Here is a 7,538-nt window from a genome sequence, read left to right as displayed (position 1 = left end):
CCAGGGATGTACCCGCATCCACAGAGTGCAAAACTAGGCTCTGTATCCAGTACCTCTGTTCCGAATGCACACATGCCCAGATGTCCAGGTATGACCAGGTAATTTGGTCACGATTTTCCTAATGTCTTTTCCTGCCACTACTCTGAAAGAAAGAATTGTTAACCAGCTTAGCAGTTGAGACTTTCACATGAGTTAATTGCTTGGAAAAACAACAAAAGAATCTGTTTATGGCACTGTGTAATCACAAAAACAATTTAATTTCCAACTTCTTTAAACTCTTATTTAATCTCTAAAACACAATAAAATAATAGAGCTATCTTTGGATGCTTGCATCTGATAAATGTCTGGAAATACATGCCCAATCCTGTAGCAAGGAGAAAGGACTATGATTCAGAAATTTTACGTAAAGAAAAAATATTATCTGTATGCAACATACCCATCTGTACTGAAACAAGAGTTATTTGCTTTCCTGAATCTGAGCAGACCCTGGGCTGACCCCCTTACTTGGCACTGTTGGCCTTCCAGATAGTATCAAATAATAGTCATCAACAGCACGCTGCCTGAGAAAGCCTTTAATGTGCTTTTATTTAAAGTAGAGAAATGCTCTAAGAGTGCACCCAGAAACAGACGTTGAAAGTCCACTGCAACAACTCTCATCCTAAACTACCTCAAAAGGCCTTTTTCTTGTTTTGGTGGCCAGAACGATGATCACTTCCATTCCTTTTATAATTTCAAATAATGTCTCAATAATCCCAAACAGCTTGATGCTCCTGTTGAAGGAGAGGTTTCTGAGAGAGACCAGGGTGGAGAAACTGACTCTTTGGCCCTGGTACAGCTTCTCCTGCAGGACAGTGCTGATAGTCACATTCTTCTTGAAATCACATTGAACCTGGTTTCAGCAGTGAGGCCATCAGGTATATGCCAGCTTCCTCCTGTGGGGTGCTCATGATGTAAGGGCTGGGTGCTTTGGTTCACTCAAAGACACACAAGAGTGGGTATCACTTCAGCCACCTCCAGCAGGTGGCAAGTGGACATTCATGTCTGCCTTAGGTACCTGGTCCTGAGGCAAATGGCTAGAAGAAATGGCACTGGTGCCTAGACAGGCAGAGCAGGCTGCTAAAACCACATTTCTGATTGAAAGCTCAGAAGCATCGACTCATTCAGGCTCCTCTACTGAGTTCAGTCATGGTGAAATGGATGTTGAGGCCCAGGCACTGCTGCCCAGAGAATTAGGTGCCCCATCCCTGGAGGTGTTCAAGGCTGGGTTGGATGGGGTCTTGGGCACCTGAGCTGCTGGGGGGCATCCCTACCCATGGACAGAGTTGGAACTGACATTCTTTAAGGTCCCTTTTAACTCAAACCACTCTGTGATTCTATGATTCTAAGAAATATGTTTCCTGTCTTTCACAACCTGAATTAATCCGCTCTTTTACTATCTCTGCTGCTTAGCTGCCATAATCAGCTGCAGTCACCTTACTGCCTACTGAGTTCAAAAGCAACTGAAGGACATGAAATTAGGAAGCTCTGATTGACGTTTGCCATCAAAATGACTGATACAGTTATAAAACAGTCATACAGGGCCTGTGCTCCACCATTCCTCACAGCTATAAAAAAAAGAAGATACAGCTTTGCGAAAGCGGAGGGCAAAATTCCCCTTGCTTTCAATGATAACAAGATAGTATGGAGTCCAGATCTTGCATTACTGCTGAGATGTCCCTTGCACAGATTTGGGAGCAATTCACGGTTGGTAAACCTGGAGCCAGGTCTCAGCCACACCTCTGGGCAGTCAGAATGCAGCTGTAATGTGTGCAGCCTTAGCAGTTCAAAGGACCGTTCCAACATATGCGGTTTAACTGGGTCTCCCAGGACATCACTGCATAACCAAAGCAGCTCAGTGCCACCTGGGGCTCAAACTGCCTTTGCACAAGAGAAACATAAACCACAAAGTCTGCCGAAGGCAGCCTGTCACTGTGTGGAGAAATAGGAACCAGGATTTAAACAAAAGTAAATGAAAGCTTAAACTTTGCAGAAACTAAAGCAAGGCTGAGCCATGGCTTGCCTTGCTCCTGTTTATTTTACCAGCCTCAGTTTGTTATGCCTACAGATTTACAGCATAAATCCATTGACATTATTTAGAAATACAATGGATGGATGATTTTCCAACATCATTAAGGGCTATAGAGGTTTGTAGGGCTACAGTTGCACTCAGTCTGGCCAGCCTTTCTGCTTGCAAACTCAAGGGTCTGCAGGAGCTGCTTTCTTCTACATAAACAAACACAGGTGGGTATTTTTTTCTCTGTATTCTATAACTAACTGCAATTTCTACTCAGCCCTTATTTCATCAGTGTACCTAATCAGTGTACCTAAACCTAAAGCAGTATAAAGAAAAATTATCTGTGACATCTTTCCATCTAGGACACAAATGTTTCCAAAATGGGCAATTCTTCTGTTCAGACCAATTTGACAGCACTGTGTACACCTTTTATAATTGTCAAGCAAGGATGATATTTCTCTATACATCTATAAATGATGGCCAATAAAACAACTGTACTGCATGGAATATCTATGAAGACCTTGTAAAGCAATATAGTCAAGTCTGGCAACAAAGTCAATAATTTGTCAGTAAGAAAACCACTTTTGGGCTTTCTCTACCCTGTTCTCCACCTTTCTTAAGCCCTTTTCTTCTGAAGCTTCACATTCATTTTCTTAATGTTTTTAACCTAGTGTCTGTGAAATTTTTATTGCTCCCCAGATAATGACATCTGATCTGAATGTAACCACACACCTCTTTGCTCAGCAACATTTGTCACAAACCATTATAAATTATCATGCTGATAGTGTGCATTGCTGGGAAACCGGAAAAGTTCCATAAATTCAAAATACTGTATCAGTGACATTCTTGTTTATTATCGAGGTATAAAGTTTTACTGGATTCAAGATGGCTACATTTACACAGTAGGCTCCTTCAGTGACATGAGACATATACAGCTTGCTCCAAGTGCTGAAAAGCATTTACACATGCAACAAACATTGGAGCATTTTAATACTCAGACATATGTTTTGTCTCTTCTATTCATTTTAACCATCTTCCTGACTCAAAAAAATGCATGGATGTTATCCACGCTTGCTTGAGAAAAGGCAAAACAGCAAACAAGCTAGCGCTGTCTTAAAGTAAACAGTAATTGCTGTTTCTTTGCCTCCCGAAGAGGAGGCATAACACTCATTAAAGTAAAAAGTTAAAAAGAGACTGTGTATTTTTTCATTATGTGCTAATACTCTTGATAACAATCTGTGGTTGACATGATTGTATGCTTCCCGTTGAGACCCAGTGTTTCCATTATGCTGGTTCAGTAATTCTGGCTAGAAAGTTTTTTGTCAGATGAACCTAGCTTGTGTGAACATATTTCTAATTATTTGTGTATCTTTATTCTTCAGAACTGTGAAAGTTCAGAAGTTTTCTGGACTGCCTCCAGAAAAACAGGATTTTTCACCGTGTTTGCTTAAAACAACTCAAACGATCATCAGAAAATCACACACATAAATTTTACTAGCAGTCATTTGAGAAACACTTATCCATTAAAGCACAGCATAACCATAGGTAAATCAAGAGTATATTTTCAAAATGAATCCCAAACCCTCATGTTCAAAGAGACTCACTGCGAACAGCTTCGGTATAGCTGATACTGAGACTTGCTGCTTTTGATTCTCCTCGGAGAATTGACCTTTCACCAGTTTTACATTTCAATACGCCCAGTCTTCTACACGTAGTGATATTCACAAGTAAGGTAAGGCCTCTTGGTTTTCCCACTGACGCTACAGACCACAAGAGTAACCCTTCCAAAGTCACACTGTTCCCTTTCCCAGGCGCAGGGGTTTTTGTTATTGAAGTTATCTCCAACTCTAACTGAGGTATAAGATGCAAGGAACAGCATTATAAAGAGGATTTTGGGAGCTAGGCCAGAAAGTTAATCTTCTCCTCCAGTCCACTTTAATTGTACGGGGCATTTTTGTTCCCAGACATGAATTCCCCTATCTCTCATTTTCTATCTGCTTTTCATATTTAAGTGCTTATTAATTTCCAGTGCTAAACCTTTCAATAAGCCAGTGCGTAACCTAAATTGCACATTTTGAGATGGCACACTGAGTTGCTAATAAACTAAGAATATTAGGAAATCAAAATGTACTTAGTTGCAAAACCAAAAAAAAATCTCATGATATGTTTCACTGCATTAATCATCGCTTGCACTCGGAATTCGGTAAAAGGAATGTGGATTTTCTAAGCAGACAGTGAAATGTGAAACCACAGAGCTTGTTGACAAATTTCTGTTGCTGAAATCATTTTGTATTATTCTGGACCTAAGGTTCTTGGCACAAACACAATCCTTCTCAAATTAAAAAGAGCAATTTTAAATATAAGTGAAGTAGCAGCTGAGTAATTTATCATAGCCTAGAAGATTAGCATTTCAGCATAGACCAAATGACAGTAAAGTCATCACCATCACACGCTGCAAAGACAATGCAAACAGCCCTGTTCAGAGACTCCCTCCCACCCACTGCCATCTCATTACTGTGTTGGGCCCCTTTCAGAGGAAGGAATAATGCAAGGGCGAAAGTGGACAATGAATATTGAGAAGGGAGCGATGAAGGGAGGGAGTCAATCTCTTCCCTGGACCCCGTTCAGCTCAGTCTGGCACTATTTAGCACAACACTTCGCCACAAAGATTACTTGTTCCTTAAATAATTGTATGCTGTGCACCACTTTACTGCTGTCAAAGACCACGTTGGTTTTATAGCACTGGAAAAACATGTATTCTAGCAAGGAACAAAAAAGGGGTTGACACTGGAATATGCCTGATTTAATTTCTCAATCTCTGTCTAAAAGACAAAGAGATACACACACAATCATTTTTAAGCATTAGTACTGTTCCACAGAAAGAAAGTAAAACCCATACAAAGAAGACACAAGGAAGTGAATCATGGCCTGAGTACAGCAAATTAAAAATTAAAGAATGGGAAATGAGCGTGTGAACATATGGTGTGAATATGAGCTGCAGCTCCAACATCACAATAAAAATTCATTTCAACAAAGAGTCCGTTTAGTTTTATAGCACAGGGTTTTCCTGCATTATCGCTTGAACTGAAATGCTGATACACAAGAGATTACAGAAACAACAACAAAGCAACTAAGTGCGACAATGTATCATTAAAGAACTTCATTTTAAGGGAAATCAATAATGATGTTCTAAGTAATCTATTTATTAAGCGATAGGAACAGAGACACGCATGGTAAAAATTAAGTGCTTGAATACAGTCGCTCCCTAAATCCAGCAGTCCCACTTCACAGCCCATGACAACCACTCCTGATGATGCTGAGCATCATTTTACAGTACCAGAGCCTGTGGAATATTGAGCACTCTCATGAAATGTCAAACACTAATGGCAACTGAGTTTAATCTCTTCCTGACAGAAGACAGCAGAGAAAATCTTGACTGATAGCATTAATGAACAATGACTCTTGCACTTGTCAGAAGGGGATGAAAACTCCACGATACCCAAGAATTTTATTTAACAGTTATTAAAATATTTTCTTTGTGAAACAAGTAGGCTGAACTTAGAGGGTATGTTGAAGAGGGGAATGACCTGACTGTGTCTTGCCTTATTCAAGTTAAATGGTTCCCACGCAAAGATTTGGGGAAAAGTGGAGAACAATTTTCTGGGAGAGTCCCACTTCCATTATAGATGGTCAATGAAAATGTATGCACAGAATGCCTCAGTTTTCCCCTTCCTCCTCTCAGAGCATTACAGCAGAGCAGTAGGAGGAATAAGAGCAACTCCTGGCTATAAATCAGCAGCAAAGGGAGAAAAGGGGACATGCAGCTATCATATCTGCAGCTCACTGCCCCTTAATGTGAGAGTGAGAGTAAATACCAGACATTCTGCATTAATAAAAGGAGTTTACAATTTATAGGTTGCCCATTTCTGCCACAGGCTATTAGCAGCAGTGAGAATATTAAAAGAAGAGGAAGTATCTTCTAGCGTTTTAGAAACTTATTCAAAAAAGCAAACAGGCAAACGAGCACAGAACGCCTCATCTTAATTGCACTCCTGTAACACACACCATCACCCACCTGCCTCTCTCACGAGGCAGAGGGAATTCAAACCTATGTCAGATCACCTACAGAAAAGTTGCAAAGACACTTTTCCACCTCCCCCCGACCCACGAATGACGCTCCGCCGGCCGGACTCAGCGGAACGGAGCCCGCAGCCCCATGGCCGCGGTGAGGACCGGCCCCGGGCACTGCGGTGGGGGGGGCGCGGAGCGCTGCGGAGCGTCGCGGAGGATGGGAGCTGCGCGGCGCTGCGCCGGCAGGTGGCGCCATAGCGCTCCTCAGCGCGGCGGCCGCACTTACTTGCAGTCGCGGTCCTCCAGGTCGAAGTGCGGATTGAAGTTGATCATGATCCGCTGGTAGGGCTCCGGGGCCTGGATCAGCCACTCGCACTTCTGGCTGGGGTGGTAGGACTGGGGGTAGCCGGGGGAGGTGAGGTACCCGGGGCTTAGAATTTTGATCGTGTCGCCGCATTTATCTGCAGTGGAAGGAAAACAGGTTGGCTTGTTTTTGGTACTTCAAGGGGATGACAGCCTCCCTCAAGCAAACTTTGTGCTTGCACAAAGGCATCTCTGATAAGTTTTCTGAAGGGAAGAGACCTGACTCTCCGCATCCATCCATAAATCCAACATCAGGCACAAGATCCCCCCTTCCTGAGCTTTAAAATCTTCCCAAGCAAACAGTGCCCATACGGTGTTCAAATCTCTCCTCCCAACACTGTTAACACTGGCTCAGGAGGTGTCACAGACCCAATTATCCCCCAAAGTATAATCTCCTTAACGACGAAGTTTTAAGGAAAGCTGTGGGAGGGCAACTAAAAGGAGGCCGCCTGACCTCTGTCCAAATGAGTCTGGTCAGTGTCACTGGGATGGTCCTGGGGATCCCTGCTCCTTGCAGCAGACACTCCCCTTGCTTATCAGGCCATAAATCTAGGCAGACCAAAATTATCTCTGCTCCTCAAACCCAGGCTGGCAGAGAACAAAGTGGTTTTAGTGAAGCAGAAATCATCCACTATTTATTCCTTCAAGGAAGTTTGTTCATGCTTGGAGGCTGCATCAAAGTAATGGAGCAGAACAACATCCTTCCCCCTTCCTTCTGTTCCTCCCTCCCTCCCCCCAACAACAACAAAGGTTTATTTCTAATAGCAAAATAGTTGCAAAAGTTCCTGGAGTCACTGAGCGTGACTGTGAGAAGTATCACGTCACATCTTGGTCCTCTGGGCAGCACTGCCAAGGTTTAGGGCTTATGGCAAAAATATAGAGAGACCAATATAGAGACAAGAGGTTCAATCTACATCGTCACTCACTTCACTGTCCAATGCAGATTTCTGTTTTCACTTATTTTTCTACTATGGTTTTCTACGCCTGGATGTTCAGAGAAGGAAAACTTTCCCTAAACAGTGACTGTTTAATTTTGAGCAATAAAATGTGA

The 7,538-nt window shown here is 42.5% G+C and overlaps 1 long non-coding RNA gene across 1 annotated transcript; it reads right to left on the bottom strand.

Moving 5' to 3' along the window:
* Nucleotides 1-236: 236 nt before the first annotated feature.
* LOC109368135 lies at nucleotides 237-7,199 on the bottom strand. Its single transcript, XR_002115851.2, has 2 exons — nucleotides 6,411-7,199; nucleotides 237-5,396 (listed from the first exon to the last, which is right to left on the bottom strand). It is a non-coding gene; the product is annotated as an uncharacterized LOC109368135 (long non-coding RNA).
* Between the last annotated feature and the right edge of the window lie 339 nt (nucleotides 7,200-7,538).

Source organism: Meleagris gallopavo, chromosome 6, assembly GCF_000146605.3.
Source record: "Meleagris gallopavo isolate NT-WF06-2002-E0010 breed Aviagen turkey brand Nicholas breeding stock chromosome 6, Turkey_5.1, whole genome shotgun sequence".
Lineage (NCBI taxonomy): Eukaryota > Metazoa > Chordata > Aves > Galliformes > Phasianidae > Meleagris > Meleagris gallopavo.
The sequence above is the reverse complement of the archived record's forward strand: the minus strand, read 5'-3'. Positions and strand labels throughout refer to the sequence as shown.